Source organism: Perca fluviatilis, chromosome 7, assembly GCF_010015445.1.
Source record: "Perca fluviatilis chromosome 7, GENO_Pfluv_1.0, whole genome shotgun sequence".
NCBI classification, from domain to species: Eukaryota; Metazoa; Chordata; class Actinopteri; order Perciformes; family Percidae; genus Perca; species Perca fluviatilis.
Window position 1 is genome coordinate 8,810,012 of NC_053118.1, and position 18,889 is coordinate 8,828,900.

General features: G+C 40.0%; 21 non-coding genes across 21 annotated transcripts; all 21 read left to right on the top strand.

The window, feature by feature from the left end:
- The first annotated feature begins 339 nt into the window (after positions 1-339).
- On the top strand, positions 340-428 carry trnay-gua. The gene is given in 2 exon segments: positions 340-376; positions 393-428. It is a non-coding gene; the product is annotated as a tRNA-Tyr (tRNA).
- Positions 429-722: 294 nt separating this feature from the next.
- On the top strand, positions 723-812 carry trnay-gua. Its single transcript is given in 2 exon segments — positions 723-759; positions 776-812. It is a non-coding gene; the product is annotated as a tRNA-Tyr (tRNA).
- Positions 813-1,097: 285 nt separating this feature from the next.
- On the top strand, positions 1,098-1,186 carry trnay-gua. The gene is given in 2 exon segments: positions 1,098-1,134; positions 1,151-1,186. It is a non-coding gene; the product is annotated as a tRNA-Tyr (tRNA).
- A 1,050-nt stretch (positions 1,187-2,236) lies between these two features.
- Positions 2,237-2,325, top strand: trnay-gua. Its single transcript is given in 2 exon segments — positions 2,237-2,273; positions 2,290-2,325. It is a non-coding gene; the product is annotated as a tRNA-Tyr (tRNA).
- A 1,009-nt stretch (positions 2,326-3,334) lies between these two features.
- On the top strand, positions 3,335-3,423 carry trnay-gua. The gene is given in 2 exon segments: positions 3,335-3,371; positions 3,388-3,423. It is a non-coding gene; the product is annotated as a tRNA-Tyr (tRNA).
- Positions 3,424-5,237: 1,814 nt separating this feature from the next.
- On the top strand, positions 5,238-5,326 carry trnay-gua. The gene is given in 2 exon segments: positions 5,238-5,274; positions 5,291-5,326. It is a non-coding gene; the product is annotated as a tRNA-Tyr (tRNA).
- A 615-nt stretch (positions 5,327-5,941) lies between these two features.
- trnay-gua lies at positions 5,942-6,030 on the top strand. The gene is given in 2 exon segments: positions 5,942-5,978; positions 5,995-6,030. It is a non-coding gene; the product is annotated as a tRNA-Tyr (tRNA).
- A 237-nt stretch (positions 6,031-6,267) lies between these two features.
- trnay-gua lies at positions 6,268-6,356 on the top strand. The gene is given in 2 exon segments: positions 6,268-6,304; positions 6,321-6,356. It is a non-coding gene; the product is annotated as a tRNA-Tyr (tRNA).
- A 294-nt stretch (positions 6,357-6,650) lies between these two features.
- On the top strand, positions 6,651-6,739 carry trnay-gua. Its single transcript is given in 2 exon segments — positions 6,651-6,687; positions 6,704-6,739. It is a non-coding gene; the product is annotated as a tRNA-Tyr (tRNA).
- A 775-nt stretch (positions 6,740-7,514) lies between these two features.
- On the top strand, positions 7,515-7,603 carry trnay-gua. Its single transcript is given in 2 exon segments — positions 7,515-7,551; positions 7,568-7,603. It is a non-coding gene; the product is annotated as a tRNA-Tyr (tRNA).
- A 237-nt stretch (positions 7,604-7,840) lies between these two features.
- Positions 7,841-7,929, top strand: trnay-gua. The gene is given in 2 exon segments: positions 7,841-7,877; positions 7,894-7,929. It is a non-coding gene; the product is annotated as a tRNA-Tyr (tRNA).
- A 996-nt stretch (positions 7,930-8,925) lies between these two features.
- trnay-gua lies at positions 8,926-9,014 on the top strand. Its single transcript is given in 2 exon segments — positions 8,926-8,962; positions 8,979-9,014. It is a non-coding gene; the product is annotated as a tRNA-Tyr (tRNA).
- A 293-nt stretch (positions 9,015-9,307) lies between these two features.
- trnay-gua lies at positions 9,308-9,396 on the top strand. Its single transcript is given in 2 exon segments — positions 9,308-9,344; positions 9,361-9,396. It is a non-coding gene; the product is annotated as a tRNA-Tyr (tRNA).
- Positions 9,397-11,772: 2,376 nt separating this feature from the next.
- trnay-gua lies at positions 11,773-11,861 on the top strand. The gene is given in 2 exon segments: positions 11,773-11,809; positions 11,826-11,861. It is a non-coding gene; the product is annotated as a tRNA-Tyr (tRNA).
- A 636-nt stretch (positions 11,862-12,497) lies between these two features.
- Positions 12,498-12,586, top strand: trnay-gua. The gene is given in 2 exon segments: positions 12,498-12,534; positions 12,551-12,586. It is a non-coding gene; the product is annotated as a tRNA-Tyr (tRNA).
- Positions 12,587-13,484: 898 nt separating this feature from the next.
- Positions 13,485-13,573, top strand: trnay-gua. Its single transcript is given in 2 exon segments — positions 13,485-13,521; positions 13,538-13,573. It is a non-coding gene; the product is annotated as a tRNA-Tyr (tRNA).
- Positions 13,574-14,145: 572 nt separating this feature from the next.
- On the top strand, positions 14,146-14,235 carry trnay-gua. The gene is given in 2 exon segments: positions 14,146-14,182; positions 14,199-14,235. It is a non-coding gene; the product is annotated as a tRNA-Tyr (tRNA).
- A 1,938-nt stretch (positions 14,236-16,173) lies between these two features.
- On the top strand, positions 16,174-16,262 carry trnay-gua. The gene is given in 2 exon segments: positions 16,174-16,210; positions 16,227-16,262. It is a non-coding gene; the product is annotated as a tRNA-Tyr (tRNA).
- Positions 16,263-16,898: 636 nt separating this feature from the next.
- On the top strand, positions 16,899-16,987 carry trnay-gua. The gene is given in 2 exon segments: positions 16,899-16,935; positions 16,952-16,987. It is a non-coding gene; the product is annotated as a tRNA-Tyr (tRNA).
- Positions 16,988-17,224: 237 nt separating this feature from the next.
- trnay-gua lies at positions 17,225-17,313 on the top strand. Its single transcript is given in 2 exon segments — positions 17,225-17,261; positions 17,278-17,313. It is a non-coding gene; the product is annotated as a tRNA-Tyr (tRNA).
- A 1,358-nt stretch (positions 17,314-18,671) lies between these two features.
- Positions 18,672-18,760, top strand: trnay-gua. The gene is given in 2 exon segments: positions 18,672-18,708; positions 18,725-18,760. It is a non-coding gene; the product is annotated as a tRNA-Tyr (tRNA).
- The last annotated feature ends 129 nt before the right edge of the window (positions 18,761-18,889 follow it).

Sequence of the window (18,889 nt, forward strand, 5' to 3'; positions counted from 1 at the left end):
AGGCTAGTGTAGCGGTAGCAATCAGGCTACCTAGCTAGTGTGTGGATGCTTGTGTGCGCAATAAAAGTTAATAAAGTGGCTTGAGTTGTATCCGCCGTACTTGTCCTGAAACCCTTCCAGTGGGGAGTTTATTGAGCTATAGTAGTAGCTAGCTTAGTGAAAACTGGACAGTCACATTCAAAGCTTTGTAATAGAACACTCTGTTTACTTGTTGTTCAGATATGGAGGATACAAACGCTCTTGGGCATCAGGTTCCGTGGTTATTCTTCAGATATGGAGGATACAAATGCTCTTGGGTATCAGGTTCGGCGGTTATCGTACCATTTAAGTGCTGTGTTCCCTTCGATAGCTCAGTTGGTAGAGCGGAGGACTGTAGGTTGATAAGCGTAGACATCCTTAGGTTGCTGGTTCGACTCTGGCTAGAAGGAAATAGTTTTCATTGTTGCAAATTGTGTCAAGGTGTTATAGAGATGGAGAATGATGATACATCATTGGAAAGTTACTTTGTACCATTATTTAGTGAACATATATGTAGATTAAGACAGGTGGTTGGTTGTCACGTTCAAAACTTTGTAATAGAACACTGTTTACTTGTTCTTCAGATATGGAGGATACAAACGCTCTTGGGCATCAGGTTCCGTGGTTATTCTTCAGATATGGAGGATACAAACGCTCTTGGGTATCAGGTTCGGCGGTTATCGTACCATTTAAGTGCTGTGTTCTCTTCGATAGCTCAGTTGGTAGAGCGGAGGACTGTAGGTTGATAATTGCAGGCATCCTTAGGTGGCTGGTTTAATTCCGGCTCGAAGGAAGTAGTTTTCATCTTTGCAAATTGTGTTATAGAGATGGAGAATGATGATACATCATTGGAAAGTTACTTTGTACCATTATTTAGTTAACATATATGTAGATTAAGACAGGTGGCTGTTTGTCACGTTCAAAACTTTGTAATAGAACACTGTTTACTTGTTCTTCAGATATGGAGGATACAAACGCTCTTGGGTATCAGGTTCCGTGGTTATTCTTCAGATATGGAGGATACAAACGCTCTTGGGTATCAGGTTCGGCGGTTATCGTACCATTTAAGTGCTGTGTTCCCTTCGATAGCTCAGTTGGTAGAGCGGAGGACTGTAGGTTGATAGTTGTAGGCATCCTTAGGTCGCTGGTTCAACTCTGGCTCGAAGGAAGTAGTTTTCATTGTTGCAAATTGTGTCACGGTGTTATAGAGATGGAGAATGATTGCATCATTGGAAAGTTACATTGTACCATTATTTAGTTAACATATACGTAGATTAAGACAGGTGGCTGTTTGTCACGTTCAAAACTTTGTAATAGAACACTGTTTACTTGTTCTTCAGATATGGAGGATACAAACGCTCTTGGGTATCAGGTTCCGTGGTTATTCTTCAGAGCGGAGGACTGTAGGTTGATAAGTGTAGGCATCCTTAGGTCGCTGGTTCAACTCCGGCTCGAAGGAAGTACTTTTCATTGTTGCAAATTGTGTCACGGTGTTATAGAGATGGAGAATGATGATGCATCATAGGAAAGTTACATTGTACCATTATTTAGTTAACATATATGTAGATTAAGACAGGTGGCTGTTTGTCACGTTCAATACTTTGTAATAGAACACTGTTTACTTGTTCTTCAGATATGGAGGATACAAACGCTCTTGGGCATCAGGTTCCGTGGTTATCGTACCATTTAAATGCTGTGTTCTCTTCGATAGCTCAGTTGGTAGAGGGGAGGACTGTAGGTTGATAATTGCAGGCATCCTTAGGTTGCTGGTTTAATTCCGGCTCAAAGGCAGTAGTTTTTATTGTTGCAAATTGTGTTATAGAGATGGAGAATGATGATCATGATGATGGGTATCAGGTTCGGCGGTTGCATGTACCATTCAAGCTGCTTTCCCTTCGATAGCTCAGTTGGTAAGAGGGAGGACTGTAGGTTGATAATTGCAGGCATCCTTAGGTGGCTGGTTTAATTCCGGCTCGAAGGAAGTAGTTTTCATCGTTACAAATTGTGTTATAGAGATGGTAGAATGATGATACATCATTGGAAAGTTACTTTGTACCATTATTTAGTTAAAGTATACGTAGATTAAGACAGGTGGCTGTTTCTTACCTTCAAAACTTTGCAATAGAAGACTCTGTTTACTAGTTCTTCAGATATGGAGGATACAAACGCTCTTGGGTATCAGGTTCGGCGGTTATCGTACCATTTAAGTGCTGTGTTCCCTTTGATAGCTCAGTTGGTAGAGCGGAGGACTGTAGGTTAATAGTTGTAGGCATCCTTAGGTCGCTGGTTCAACTCTAGCTCGAAGGAAGTAGTTTTCATTGTTGCAAATTGTGTCACGGTGTTATAGAGATGGAGAATGATTGCATCATTGGAAAGTTACTTTGTACCATTATTTAGTTAACATATACGTAGATTAAGACAGGTGGCTGTTTGTCACGTTCAATACTTTGTAATAAAACACTGTTTACTTGTTCTTCAGATATGGAGGATACAAACGCTCTTGGGCATCAGGTTCCGTGGTTATCGTACCATTTACGTAGATAGCGCCGACATTAGCCGCGGCGCTAGCGGCGGCCGGCGCCGCAGCAGCAGCACTCTCACCACCGTCGTTGTTCGACATAATTCAGCCGTATCCAACTCGCGTCAGGGGTCACCAATGTAGAGTGCAATAAGTGAGGAGACAGTAGACGGAGATGCGTCGAGTCAGCTTTACTCTCCACTTAAAAAAGTATACAACACTGTACAGCGAGTGAGAGCAACAGCGGCCACCACACGTAAACCCGGGACTCTCATAACATAAACACCTGTCCCTTAAAAGGTACAGTCCCTTGGTGAATGTCTCTTTCAGTCTTACTTGTGGGTCACCACAATATGATTGTATAATTTCATTGGTTAATTCTGGGTTTTGTGTTTTCATTACAGGTTTACAACCTGGCTTGCTAACTTACTATCTTGCTAACGTCACTAACAAGCTGACAGGCTAGTGTAGCGGTAGCAATCAGGCTACCTAGCTAGTGTGTGGATGCTTGTGTGCGCAATAAAAGTTAATAAAGTGGCTTGAGTTGTATCCGCCGTACTTGTCCTGAAACCCTTCCAGTGGGGAGATTATTGAGCTATAGTAGTAGCTAGCTTAGTGAAAACTGGACAGTCACATTCAAAGCTTTGTAATAGAACACTCTGTTTACTTGTTGTTCAGATATGGAGGATACAAACGCTCTTGGGCATCAGGTTCCGTGGTTATTCTTCAGATATGGAGGATACAAATGCTCTTGGGTATCAGGTTCGGCGGTTATCGTACCATTTAAGTGCTGTGTTCCCTTCGATAGCTCAGTTGGTAGAGCGGAGGACTGTAGGTTGATAGTTGTAGGCATCCTTAGGTCGCTGGTTCAACTCTGGCTCGAAGGAAGTAGTTTTCATTGTTGCAAATTGTGTCACGGTGTTATAGAGATGGAGAATGATGATGCATCATTGGAAAGTTACATTGTACCATTATTTAGTTAACATATATGTAGATTAAGACAGGTGGCTGTTTGTCACGTTCAATACTTTGTAATAGAACACTGTTTACTTGTTCTTCAGATATGGAGGATACAAACGCTCTTGGGCATCAGGTTCCGTGGTTATCGTACCATTTAAATGCTGTGTTCTCTTCGATAGTCTTTAGGTTATTGCAGGCATCTTAGGTTGCTGGTTTAATTCGGCTCAAAGCAGTAGTTTTATTGTTGCAAATTGTGTTATAGAATGAAATATGATCATGATATGGGTATCAGGTTCGCGGTTATCATTACCATTCAAGCTTTCCTTCCGATAGCTCAGTTGGTAGAGAGGACTGTAGGTTGATAATTGCAGGCATCCTTAGGTGGCTGGTTTAATTCGGCTCGAAGGAAGTAGTTTTCATCGTTACAAATTGTGTTATAGAGATGGTAGAATGATGATACATCATTGGAAAGTTACTTTGTACCATTATTTAGTTAAAGTATACGTAGATTAAGACAGGTGGCTGTTTCTTACCTTCAAAAAAGCTTTAACACTACAGTTTACGTTTACTTTCTTCAGATATGGAGGATACAAACGCTCTTGGGTATCAGGTTCGCGGTTATTGTACCATTTAAGTGCTGTGTTCCTTCGATAGCTCAGTTGGTAGAGCGAGGACTGTAGGTTGATAGTTGTAGGCATCCTTAGGTCGCTGGTTCAACTCTGGCTCGAAGGAAGTAGTTTTCATTGTTGCAAATTGTGTCGTGGTATAGAGATGGAGAATGATGATGCATCATTGGAAAGTTACTTTGTACCATTATTTAGTTAATATATATAGATTAAGACAGGTGGCTGTTTGTCACGTTCAATACTTTGTAATAGAACACTGTTTACTTGTTCTTCAGATATGGAGGATACAAACGCTCTTGCACAGGTCGAAAAGTTACTACAAATTCCTCATACTCAGTTGGTAAGGGAGTGTAGGTTATAATTGACCTTAGGGGCTATGCCAAAAATTAAAATGTGTTATAGAGATGAAAAAATGAAAGACTTGTACCATTATTTAGTTAAAATATAAATAAGACAGGTGGGTACGTTCAATACTTTGTAAAGAACACTGTTTACTTGTTCTTCAGATATGGAGGATACAAACGTGTATCAGGTTCATGGTTAATTCATTCAATTATTCATGGGTAGTGGTAAGGAGCTGTAGGTGATAATTGCAGGCATCTTAGGTCTGGTTTAATTCGCTCAGGGTATCAAAATGTGTATAGGAGAAAAAAATTAGTATATATAAAAGACAGGTGGCGTACTCAAAACTTTGAAAGAACTCTGTTTACTTGTTCTTCAGATATGGAGGATACAAACGCTCTTTGGGTAATAAGGTTCGGCGGTTATCGTATTCATCTGCTATGTCTTTCGATAGCTCAGTTGGTAGAGGGAGGACTGTAGGTTGATAATTGCAGGCATCCTTAGGTGGCTGGTTTAATTCCGGCTCGAAGGAAGTAGTTTTCATCGCTTGACAAATTGTGTTATAGAGATGGTAGAATGATGATACATCATTGGAAAGTTACTTTGTACCATTATTTAGTTAAAGTATATATGTAGATTAAGACAGGTGGCTGTTTCTTACCTTCAAAACTTTGCAATAGAAGACTCTGTTTACTAGTTCTTCAGATATGGAGGATACAAACGCTCTTGGGTATCAGGTTCGGCGGTTATCGTACCATTTAAGTGCTGTGTTCCCTTTGATAGCTCAGTTGGTAGAGCGGAGGACTGTAGGTTAATAGTTGTAGGCATCCTTAGGTCGCTGGTTCAACTCTGGCTCGAAGGAAGTAGTTTTCATTGTTGCAAATTGTGTCACGGTGTTATAGAGATGGAGAATGATTGCATCATTGGAAAGTTACTTTGTACCATTATTTAGTTAACATATACGTAGATTAAGACAGGTGGCTGTTTGTCACGTTCAATACTTTGTAATAAAACACTGTTTACTTGTTCTTCAGATATGGAGGATACAAACGCTCTTGGGCATCAGGTTCCGTGGTTATCGTACCATTTAAATGCTGTGTTCTCTTCGATAGCTCAGTTGGTAGAGGGGAGGACTGTAGGTTGATAATTGCAGGCATCATTAGGTCGCTGGTTCATTTCTGGCTCAAAGGAAATAGTTTTCATTGTTGCAAATTGTGTTATGGAGATGGAGAGTGATGAAGCGTCGTTGGAAAGTTACTTTGTACCATTATTTAGTAAACATATACGTAGATTAAGACAGGTGGCTGTTTGTCACGTTCAATACTTTGTAATAGAACACTGTTTACTTGTTCTTCAGATATGGAGGATACAAACGCTCTTGGGTATCAGGTTCGGCGGTTATTCTTCAGATATGGAGGATACAAACGCTCTTGGGTATCAGGTTCGGCGGTTATCGTACCATTCAAGCGCTTCTTTCCCTTCGATAGCTCAGTTGGTAGAGGGGAGGACTGTAGGTTGATAATTGCAGGCATCCTTAGGTGGCTGGTTTAATTCCGGCTCGAAGGAAGTAGTTTTCATCGTTGCAAATTGTGTTATAGAGATGGTAGAATGATGATACATCATTGGAAAGTTACTTTGTACCATTATTTAGTTAAAGTATACGTAGATTAAGACAGGTGGCTGTTTCTTACCTTCAAAACTTTGCAATAGAAGACTCTGTTTACTAGTTCTTCAGATATGGAGGATACAAACGCTCTTGGGTATCAGGTTCGGCGGTTATTGTACCATTTAAGTGCAGTGTTCCCTTCGATAGCTCATTTGGTAGAGCGGAGGACTGTAGGTTGATAGTTGTAGGCATCCTTAGGTCGCTGGTTCAACTCCGGCTCGAAGGAAGTGCTTTTCATTGTTGCAAATTGTGTCACGGTGTTATAGAGATGGAGAATGATGATGCATCATAGGAAAGTTACATTGTACCATTATTTAGTTAACATATATGTAGATTAAGACAGGTGGCTGTTTGTCACGTTCAATACTTTGTAATAGAACACTGTTTACTTGTTCTTCAGATATGGAGGATACAAACGCTCTTGGGTATCAGGTTCCGTGGTTATTCTTCAGATATGGAGGATACAAACGCTCTTGGGTATCAGGTTCGGCGGTTATCGTACCATTTAAGTGCAGTGTTCCCTTCGATAGCTCAGTTGGTAGAGCGGAGGACTGTAGGTTGATAGTTGTAGGCATCCTTAGGTCGCTGGTTCAACTCTGGCTCGAAGGAAGTAGTTTTCATTGTTGCAAATTGTGTCACGGTGTTATAGAGATGGAGAATGATTGCATCATTGGAAAGTTACATTGTACCATTATTTAGTTAACATATACGTAGATTAAGACAGGTGGCTGTTTGTCACGTTCAAAACTTTGTAATAGAACACTGTTTACTTGTTCTTCAGATATGGAGGGTACAAACGCTCTTGGGTATCAGGTTCCGTGGTTATTCTTCAGATATGGAGGATACAAACGCTCTTGGGTATCAGGTTCCGTGGTTATTCTTCAGAGCGGAGGACTGTAGGATGATAAGTGTAGGCATCCTTAGGTCGCTGGTTCAACTCCGGCTCGAAGGAAGTACTTTTCATTGTTGCAAATTGTGTCACGGTGTTATAGAGATGGAGAATGATGATGCATCATAGGAAAGTTACATTGTACCATTATTTAGTTAACATATATGTAGATTAAGACAGGTGGCTGTTTGTCACGTTCAATACTTTGTAATAGAACACTGTTTACTTGTTCTTCAGATATGGAGGATACAAACGCTCTTGGGCATCAGGTTCCGTGGTTATCGCATTCATTTAAATGCTGTGTTCTCTTCGATAGCTCAGTTGGTAGAGGGAGGACTGTAGGTTGATAATTGCAGGCATCCTTAGGTTGCTGGTTTAATTCGGCTCAAAGGCAGTAGTTTTATTGTTGCAAATTGTGTTATAGAGATGGAGAATGATGATCATGATGATGGGTATCAGGTTCGGCGGTTATCGTACCATTCAAGCGCTGCTTTCCCTTCGATAGCTCAGTTGGTAGAGGGGAGGACTGTAGGTTGATAATTGCAGGCATCCTTAGGTGGCTGGTTTAATTCCGGCTCGAAGGAAGTAGTTTTCATCGTTGCAAATTGTGTTATAGAGATGGTAGAATGATGATACATCATTGGAAAGTTACTTTGTACCATTATTTAGTTAAAGTATACGTAGATTAAGACAGGTGGCTGTTTCTTACCTTCAAAACTTTGCAATAGAAGACTCTGTTTACTAGTTCTTCAGATATGGAGGATACAAACGCTCTTGGGTATCAGGTTCGGCGGTTATCGTACCATTTAAGTGCTGTGTTCCCTTCGATAGCTCAGTTGGTAGAGCGGAGGACTGTAGGTTGATAGTCGTAGGCATCCTTAGGTCGCTGGTTCAACTCTGGCTCGAAGGAAGTAGTTTTCATTGTTGCAAATTGTGTCACGGTGTTATAGAGATGGAGAATGATGATGCATCATTGGAAAGTTACTTTGTACCATTATTTAGTTAACATATACGTAGATTAAGACAGGTGGCTGTTTGTCACGTTCAATACTTTGTAATAAAACACTGTTTACTTGTTCTTCAGATATGGAGGATACAAACGCTCTTGGGCATCAGGTTCCGTGGTTATCGTACCATTTACATGCTGTGTTCTCTTCGATAGCTCAGTTGGTAGAGGGGAGGACTGTAGGTTGATAATTGCAGGCATCATTAGGTCGCTGGTTCATTTCTGGCTCAAAGGAAGTAGTTTTCATTGTTGCAAATTGTGTTATGGAGATGGAGAGTGATGAAGCGTCGTTGGAAAGTTACTTTGTACCATTATTTAGTAAACATATACGTAGATTAAGACAGGTGGCTGTTTGTCACGTTCAATACTTTGTAATAGAACACTGTTTACTTGTTCTTCAGATATGGAGGATACAAACGCTCTTGGGTATCAGATTCCGTGGTTATTCTTCAGATATGGAGGATACAAACGCTCTTGGGTATCAGGTTCGGCGGTTATTCTTCAGATATGGAGGATACAAACGCTCTTGGGTATCAGGTTCGGCGGTTATCGTACCATTCAAGTGCTGCTTTCCCTTCGATAGCTCAGTTGGTAGAGGGGAGGACTGTAGGTTGATAATTGCAGGCATCCTTAGGTGGCTGGTTTAATTCCGGCTCAAAGGAAGTAGTTTTTACTTGTTGCAAATTGTGTTATAGAGATGGTAGAATGATGATACATCATTGGAAAGTTACTTTGTACCATTATTTAGTTAAAGTATACGTAGATTAAGACAGGTGGCTGTTTCTTACCTTCAAAACTTTGCAATAGAAGACTCTGTTTACTAGTTCTTCAGATATGGAGGATACAAACGCTCTTGGGTATCAGGTTCGGCGGTTATTGTACCATTTAAGTGCAGTGTTCCCTTCGATAGCTCATTTGGTAGAGCGGAGGACTGTAGGTTGATAGTTGTAGGCATCCTTAGGTCGCTGGTTCAACTCCGGCTCGAAGGAAGTGCTTTTCATTGTTGCAAATTGTGTCACGGTGTTATAGAGATGGAGAATGATGATGCATCATAGGAAAGTTACATTGTACCATTATTTAGTTAACATATATGTAGATTAAGACAGGTGGCTGTTTGTCACGTTCAATACTTTGTAATAGAACACTGTTTACTTGTTCTTCAGATATGGAGGATACAAACGCTTTTTGGGTATCAGGTTCCGTGGTTATTCTTCAGATATGGAGGATACAAACGCCTTTGAATATCAGGTTGGCGGTTATCGTACCATTTAAGTGCATGTTCCCTTCGATAGCTCAGTTGGTAGAGCGGAGGACTGTAGGTTGATAGTTGTAGGCATCCTTAGGTCGCTGGTTCAACTCTGGCTCGAAGGAAGTAGTTTTCATTGTTGCAAATTGTGTCACGGTGTTATAGAGATGGAGAATGATATGCATCATTGGAAAGTTACATTGTACCATTATTTAGTTAACATATACGTAGATTAAGACAGGTGGCTGTTTGTCACGTTCAAAACTTTGTAATAGAACACTGTTTACTTGTTCTTCAGATATGGAGGGTACAAACGCTCTTGGGTATCAGGTTCCGTGGTTATTCTTCAGATATGGAGATACAAACGCTTGTAAGGTTCGTGGTTATTCTTCAGGAGCGATAAGGATGATAAGTGTAGGCATCCTTAGGTCGCTGGTTCAACTCCGGCTCGAAGGAAGTACTTTTCATTGTTGCAAATTGTGTCACGGTGTTATAGAGATGGAGAATGATGATGCATCATTGGAAAGTTACATTGTACCATTATTTAGTTAACATATATGTAGATTAAGACAGGTGGCTGTTTGTCACGTTCAATACTTTGTAATAGAACACTGTTTACTTGTTCTTCAGATATGGAGGATACAAACGCTCTTGGGCATCAGGTTCCGTGGTTATCGTACCATTTAAATGCTGTGTTCTCTTCGATAGCTCAGTTGGTAGAGGGGAGGACTGTAGGTTGATAATTGCAGGCATCCTTAGGTTGCTGGTTTAATTCCGGCTCAAAGGCAGTAGTTTTCATTGTTGCAAATTGTGTTATAGAGATGGAGAATGATGATCATGATGATGGGAATCAGGTTCGTTATCGTACCATTCTACGCTGCTTTCCCTTCGATAGCTCAGTTGGTAGAGCGGAGGACTGTAGGTTGATAATTGCAGGCATCCTTAGGTGGCTGGTTTAATTCCGGCTCAAAGGCAGTAGTTTTTATTGTTGCAAATTGTGTTATAGAGATGGAGAATGATGATACATCATTGGAAAGTTACTTTGTACCATTATTTAGTTAAAGTATACGTAGATTAAGACAGGTGGCTGTTTGTTACCTTCAAAACTTTGCAATAGAAGACTCTGTTTACTAGTTCTTCAGATATGGAGGATACAAACGCTCTTGGGTATCAGGTTTGCTGTTATCCATATTTAAGTGCTCTCCGATAGCTCAGTTGGTAGAGGGAGGACTGTAGGTTGATAAGTGTAGGCATCCTTAGGTCGCTGGTTCAACTCCTCGCTCGAAGGAAGTACTTTTCATTGTTGCAAATTGTGTCACGTGTTTATGAGATGGAGAATGATGATGCATCATAGGAAAGTTACATTGTACCATTATTTAGTTAACATATATGTAGATTAAGACAGGTGGCTGTTTGTCACGTTCAATACTTTGTAATAGAACACTGTTTACTTGTTCTTCAGATATGGAGGATACAAACGCTCTTGGGCATCAGGTTCCGTGGTTATCGTACCATTTAAGTTATGTGTTCTCTTCGATAGCTCAGTTGGTAGAGGGAGGACTGTAGGTTGATAGTTGCAGGCATCCTTAGGTGGCTGGTTTAATTCCTCGCCGCAAGAAGTAGTTTTCATCGTTGCAAATTGTGTTATAGAGATGGTAGAATGATGATACATCATTGGAAAGTTACTTTGTACCATTATTTAGTTAAAGTATAACGAGATTAAGACAGGTGGCTGTTTCTTACCTTCAAAACTTTGCAATAGAAGACTCTGTTTACTAGTTCTTCAGATATGGAGAATAAAAACGGTCTTGGGTATCAGGTTCGGCTAATCTTACCATTTAAGTGCTGTGTCCCTTCGATATAGCTATTGAAGCGGAGGACTGTAGGTTGATAAGTGTAGGCATCCTTAGGTCGCTGGTTCAACTCCGGCTCGAAGGAAGTACTTTTCATTGTTGCAAATTGTGTCACGGTGTTATAGAGATGGAGAATGATGATGCATCATAGGAAAGTTACATTGTACCATTATTTAGTTAACATATATGTAGATTAAGACAGGTGGCTGTTTGTCACGTTCAATACTTTGTAATAGAACACTGTTTACTTGTTCTTCAGATATGGAGGATACAAACGCTCTTGGGCATCAGGTTCCGTGGTTATCGTACCATTTAAGTTATGTGTTCTCTTCGATAGCTCAGTTGGTAGAGGGGAGGACTGTAGGTTGATAGTTGCAGGCATCCTTAGGTGGCTGGTTTAATTCCTCGCCTCGAAGTAGTTTTCATCGTAAATTGTGTTATAGAGATGGTAGAATGACGATACATCATTGGAAAGTTACTTTGTACCATTATTTAGTTAAAGTATACGTAGATTAAGACAGGTGGCTGTTTCTTACCTTCAAAACTTTGCAATAGAAGACTCTGTTTACTAGTTCTTCAGATATGGAGAATAAAAACGGTCTTGGGTATCAGGTTCGGCGGTTATCGTACCATTTAAGTGCTGTGTTCCCTTCGATAGCTCAGTTGGTAGAGCGGAGGACTGTAGGTTGATAGTTGTAGGCATCCTTAGGTCGCTGGTTCAACTCTGGCTCGAAGGAAGTAGTTTTCATTGTTGCAAATTGTGTCACGGTGTTATAGAGATGGAGAATGATGATGCATCATTGGAAAGTTACATTGTACCATTATTTAGTTAACATATATGTAGATTAAGACAGGTGGCTGTTTGTCACGTTCAAAACTTTGTAATAGAACACTGTTTACTTGTTCTTCAGATATGGAGGATACAAACGCTCTTGGGCAAGTTGTTTTCATTGTTGCAAATTGTGTCACGGTGTTATAGAGATGGAGAATGATGATGCATCATAGGAAAGTTACATTGTACCATTATTTAGTTAACATATATGTAGATTAAGACAGGTGGCTGTTTGTCACGTTCAATACTTTGTAATAGAACACTGTTTACTTGTTCTTCAGATATGGAGGATACAAACGCTCTTGGGCATCAGGTTCCGTGGTTATCGTACCATTTAAATGCTGTGTTCTCTTCGATAGCTCAGTTGGTAGAGGGGAGGACTGTAGGTTGATAATTGCAGGCATCCTTAGGTTGCTGGTTTAATTCCGGCTCAAAGGCAGTAGTTTTTATTGTTGCAAATTGTGTTATAGAGATGGAGAATGATGATCATGATGATGGGTATCAGGTTCGGCGGTTATCGTACCATTCAAGCGCTGTTTTCCCTTCGATAGCTCAGTTGGTAGAGGGGAGGACTGTAGGTTGATAATTGCAGGCATCCTTAGGTGGCTGGTTTAATTCCGGCTCGAAGGAAGTAGTTTTCATCGTTGCAAATTGTGTTATAGAGATGGTAGAATGATGATACATCATTGGAAAGTTACTTTGTACCATTATTTAGTTAAAGTATACGTAGATTAAGACAGGTGGCTGTTTGTTACCTTCAAAACTTTGCAATAGAAGACTCTGTTTACTAGTTCTTCAGATATGGAGGATACAAACGCTCTTGGGTATCAGGTTCGTGGTTAAGTTATCGTATCATTTAAGTGCTGTGTTCCTTTGATAGCTATGTTGGTAGAGCCGGAGGACTGTAGGTTGATAAGTGTAGGCATCCTTAGGTCGCTGGTTCAACTCCGGCTCGAAGGAAGTACTTTTCATTGTTGCAAATTGTGTCACGGTGTTATAGAGATGGAGAATGATGATGCATCATAGGAAAGTTACATTGTACCATTATTTAGTTAACATATATGTAGATTAAGACAGGTGGCTGTTTGTCACGTTCAATACTTTGTAATAGAACACTGTTTACTTGTTCTTCAGATATGGAGGATACAAACGCTCTTGGGCATCAGGTTCCGTGGTTATCGCAATTCTACTTAAGCTATGCTCTTCGATAGCTCAGTTGGTAGAGGGAGGACTGTAGGTTGATAATTGGCAGCATCCTTAGGTGGCTGGTTTAATTCCGGCTCGAAGGAAGTAGTTTTCATCGTTGCAAATTGTGTTATAGAGATGGTAGAATGATGATACATCATTGGAAAGTTACTTTGTACCATTATTTAGTTAAAGTATACGTAGATTAAGACAGGTGGCTGTTTCTTACCTTCAAAACTTTGCAATAGAAGACTCTGTTTACTAGTTCTTCAGATATGGAGAGGATACAAACGCTCTTGGGTATCAGGTTCGGCGGTTATCGTACCATTTAAGTGCTGCGTTCCCTTCGATAGCTCAGTTGGTAGAGCGGAGGACTGTAGGTTGATAAGTGTAGGCATCCTTAGGTCGCTGGTTCAACTCCGGCTCGAAGGAAGTACTTTTCATTGTTGCAAATTGTGTCACGGTGTTATAGAGATGGAGAATGATGATGCATCATAGGAAAGTTACATTGTACCATTATTTAGTTAACATATATGTAGATTAAGACAGGTGGCTGTTTGTCACGTTCAATACTTTGTAATAGAACACTGTTTACTTGTTCTTCAGATATGGAGGATACAAACGCTCTTGGGCATCAGGTTCCGTGGTTATCGTACCATTTAAGTTATGTGTTCTCTTCGATAGCTCAGTTGGTAGAGGGGAGGACTGTAGGTTGATAGTTGCAGGCATCCTTAGGTGGCTGGTTTAATTCCGGCTCGAAGGAAGTAGTTTTCATCGTTGCAAATTGTGTTATAGAGATGGTAGAATGATGATACATCATTGGAAAGTTACTTTGTACCATTATTTAGTTAAAGTATACGTAGATTAAGACAGGTGGCTGTTTCTTACCTTCAAAACTTTGCAATAGAAGACTCTGTTTACTAGTTCTTCAGATATGGAGGATACAAACGCTCTTGGGTATCAGGTTCATTGATTTGTTATCGTACCATTTAAGTGCTGTGTTCTCTTCGATAGCTCAGTTGGTAGAGCGGAGGACTGTAGGTTGATAGTTGTAGGCATCCTTAGGTCGCTGGTTCAACTCTGGCTCGAAGGAAGTAGTTTTCATTGTTGCAAATTGTGTCACGGTGTTATAGAGATGGAGAATGATGATGCATCATTGGAAAGTTACATTGTACCATTATTTAGTTAACATATATGTAGATTAAGACAGGTGGCTGTTTGTCACGTTCAATACTTTGTAATAGAACACTGTTTACTTGTTCTTCAGATATGGAGGATACAAACGCTCTTGAGTAATCGTGGTTATTCTTCAGATATGGAGGATACAAGCATCTTGGTTATCAGGTTTGGTTATCGTACCATTTAAGTGCTGTGTTCTCTTCGATAGCTCAGTTGGTAGAGGGGAGGACTGTAGGTTGATAGTTGTAGGCATCCTTAGGTCGCTGGTTCAACTCTGGCTTCAAGAAGTAGTTTTCATTGTTGCAAATTGTGTCACGGTGTTATAGAGATGGAGAATGATTGCATCATTGGAAAGTTACATTGTACCATTATTTAGTTAACATATATGTAGATTAAGACAGGTGGCTGTTTGTCACGTTCAATACTTTGTAATAGAACACTGTTTACTTGTTCTTCAGATATGGAGGATACAAACGCTCTTGGGTATCAGGTTCCGTGGTTATTCTTCAGATATGGAGGATACAAACGCTCTTGGGTATCAGGTTCGTGGTTATTCTTCAAATGGAGGACTGTAGGTTGATAATTGTAGGCATCCTTAGGTTCGCTGGTTTAACTCCGGCTCGAAGGAAGTATTTTTATTGTTGCAAATTGTGTACGTGTTATAGAGATGGAGAATGATGATGCATCATGAAAGTTACATTGTACCATTATTTAGTTAACATATATGTAGATTAAGACAGGTGGTGTTTGTCACGTTCAATACTTTGTAATAGAACACTGTTTACTTGTTCTTCAGATATGGAGGATACAAAGCGCTCTTGGGTATCAGGTTCCGTGGTTATCATTACCATTTAAGTTATATGCTTTCTCTTCGATAGCTCAGTTGGTAAGAGGGAGGACTGTAGGTTGATAATTGCAGGCATCCTTAGGTGGCTGGTTTAATTCGGCTCGAAGGAAGTAGTTTTCATCGTTGCAAATTGTGTTATAGAGATGGTAGAATGATGATACATCATTGGAAAGTTACTTTGTACCATTATTTAGTTAAAGTATATTAGATTAAGACAGGTGGCTGTTTCTTACCTTCAAAACTTTGCAATAGAAGACTCTGTTTACTAGTTCTTCAGATATGGAGAATACAAACGGTCTTGGGTATCAGGTTAAGTGATTATTTATCGTACCATTTAAGTGCTGCGTTCCTTCCGATAGCTCAGTTGGTAGAGCGGAGGACTGTAGGTTGATAATTGTAGGCATCCTTAGGTCGCTGGTTCAACTCGCGCTCGAAGGAAGTACTTTTCATTGTTGCAAATTGTGTCACGGTGTTATAGAGATGGAGAATGATGATGCATCATAGGAAAGTTACATTGTACCATTATTTAGTTAACATATATGTAGATTAAGACAGGTGGCTGTTTGTCACGTTCAATACTTTGTAATAGAACACTGTTTACTTGTTCTTCAGATATGGAGGATACAAACGCTCTTGGGCATCAGGTTCCGTGGTTATCGTACCATTTAAGTTATGTGTTCTCTTCGATAGCTCAGTTGGTAGAGGGGAGGACTGTAGGTTGATAGTTGCAGGCATCCTTAGGTGGCTGGTTTAATTCCGGCTCGAAGGAAGTAGTTTTCATCGTTGCAAATTGTGTTATAGAGATGGTAGAATGACGATACATCATTGGAAAGTTACTTTGTACCATTATTTAGTTAAAGTATACGTAGATTAAGACAGGTGGCTGTTTCTTACCTTCAAAACTTTGCAATAGAAGACTCTGTTTACTAGTTCTTCAGATATGGAGAATAAAAACGGTCTTGGGTATCAGGTTCGGCGGTTATCGTACCATTTAAGTGCTGTGTTCCCTTCGATAGCTCAGTTGGTAGAGCGGAGGACTGTAGGTTGATAGTTGTAGGCATCCTTAGGTCGCTGGTTCAACTCTGGCTCGAAGGAAGTAGTTTTCATTGTTGCAAATTGTGTCACGGTGTTATAGAGATGGAGAATGATGATGCATCATTGGAAAGTTACATTGTACCATTATTTAGTTAACATATATGTAGATTAAGACAGGTGGCTGTTTGTCACGTTCAAAACTTTGTAATAGAACACTGTTTACTTGTTCTTCAGATATGGAGGATACAAACGCTCTTGGGCAAGTTGTTTTCATTGTTGCAAATTGTGTCACGGTGTTATAGAGATGGAGAATGATGATGCATCATAGGAAAGTTACATTGTACCATTATTTAGTTAACATATATGTAGATTAAGACAGGTGGCTGTTTGTCACGTTCAATACTTTGTAATAGAACACTGTTTACTTGTTCTTCAGATATGGAGGATACAAACGCTCTTGGGCATCAGGTTCCGTGGTTATCGTACCATTTAAATGCTGTGTTCTCTTCGATAGCTCAGTTGGTAGAGGGGAGGACTGTAGGTTGATAATTGCAGGCATCCTTAGGTTGCTGGTTTAATTCCGGCTCAAAGGCAGTAGTTTTTATTGTTGCAAATTGTGTTATAGAGATGGAGAATGATGATCATGATGATGGGTATCAGGTTCGGCGGTTATCGTACCATTCAAGCGCTGCTTTCCCTTCGATAGCTCAGTTGGTAGAGGGGAGGACTGTAGGTTGATAATTGCAGGCATCCTTAGGTGGCTGGTTTAATTCCGGCTCGAAGGAAGTAGTTTTCATCGTTGCAAATTGTGTTATAGAGATGGTAGAATGATGATACATCATTGGAAAGTTACTTTGTACCATTATTTAGTTAAAGTATACGTAGATTAAGACAGGTGGCTGTTTCTTACCTTCAAAACTTTGCAATAGAAGACTCTGTTTACTAGTTCTTCAGATATGGAGGATACAAACGCTCTTGGGTATCAGGTTCGGCGGTTATCGTACCATTTAAGTGCTGTGTTCCCTTCGATAGCTCAGTTGGTAGAGCGGAGGACTGTAGGTTGATAAGTGTAGGCATCCTTAGGTCGCTGGTTCAACTCCGGCTCGAAGGAAGTACTTTTCATTGTTGCAAATTGTGTCACGGTGTTATAGAGATGGAGAATGATGATGCATCATAGGAAAGTTACATTGTACCATTATTTAGTTAACATATATGTAGATTAAGACAGGTGGCTGTTTGTCACGTTCAATACTTTGTAATAAAACACTGTTTACTTGTTCTTCAGATATGGAGGATACAAACGCTCTTGGGCATCAGGTTCCGTGGTTATCGTACCATTTAAATGCTGTGTTCTCTTCGATAGCTCAGTTGGTAGAGGGGAGGACTGTAGGTTGATAATTGCAGGCATCATTAGGTCGCTGGTTCATTTCTGGCTCAAAGGAAATAGTTTTCATTGTTGCAAATTGTGTTATGGAGATGGAGAGTGATGAAGCGTCGTTGGAAAGTTACTTTGTACCATTATTTAGTAAACATATACGTAGATTAAGACAGGTGGCTGTTTGTCACGTTCAATACTTTGTAATAGAACACTGTTTACTTGTTCTTCAGATATGGAGGATACAAACGCTCTTGGGTATCAGATTCCGTGGTTATTCTTCAGATATGGAGGATACAAACGCTCTTTGGGTATCAGGTTCGTGTTATTCTAATATAGATACAGCTCTTGGGTATCAGGTTGGTTATTGTACCATTTAAGTGCTGCGTTCCCTTCGATAGCTCAGTTGGTAGAGGGAGGACTGTAGGTTGATAATTGTAGGCATCCTTAGGTGGCTGGTTTAACTCCGGCTCGAAGGAAGTACTTTTCATTGTTGCAAATTGTGTAGGTGTTATAGAGATGGAAATGATGATAATAAAATTACAATTTAGTTAACATATATATAGTCAGGATGGTTTTTATAAATATATTAAAACACTGTTTACTTGTTCTTCAGATATGGAGGATACAAACGCTCTTGGGTATCAGGTTCCGTGGTTATCGTACCATTTTACATGCTGTGTTCTCTTCGATAGCTCAGTTGGTAGAGGAGGACTGTAGGTTGATAATTGCAGGCATCCTTAGGTTCGCTGGTTTAATTCTGGCTCGAAGGAAGTAGTTTTCATTGTTTGCAAATTGTGTTATAGAGATGGAAGTGATGATGCGTGCAGAAGTTACTTTGTACCATTATTTAGTAAACATATCATGTAGATTAAGACAGGTGGCTGTTTGTCACGTTCAATACTTTGTAATAGAACACTGTTTACTTGTTCTTCAGATATGGAGGATACAAACGCTCTTGGGTATCAGGTTCCGTGGTTATTCTTCAGATATGGAGGATACAAACGCTCTTGATTATCAGGTTGGTTATTTTAATATAGATACAAAGCTCTTAGTATCAGGTTCGGTTATCGTACCATTTAAGTGCTGCGTTCCCTTCGATAGCTCAGTTGGTAGAGCGGAGGACTGTAGGTTGATAATTGTAGGCATCCTTAGGTTGCTGGTTCAACTCCGGCTCGAAGGAAGTAGTTTTCATTGTTGCAAATTGTGTCACGGTGTTATAGAGATGGAGAATGATGATGCATCATAGGAAAGTTACATTGTACCATTATTTAGTTAACATATATGTAGATTAAGACAGGTGGCTGTTTGT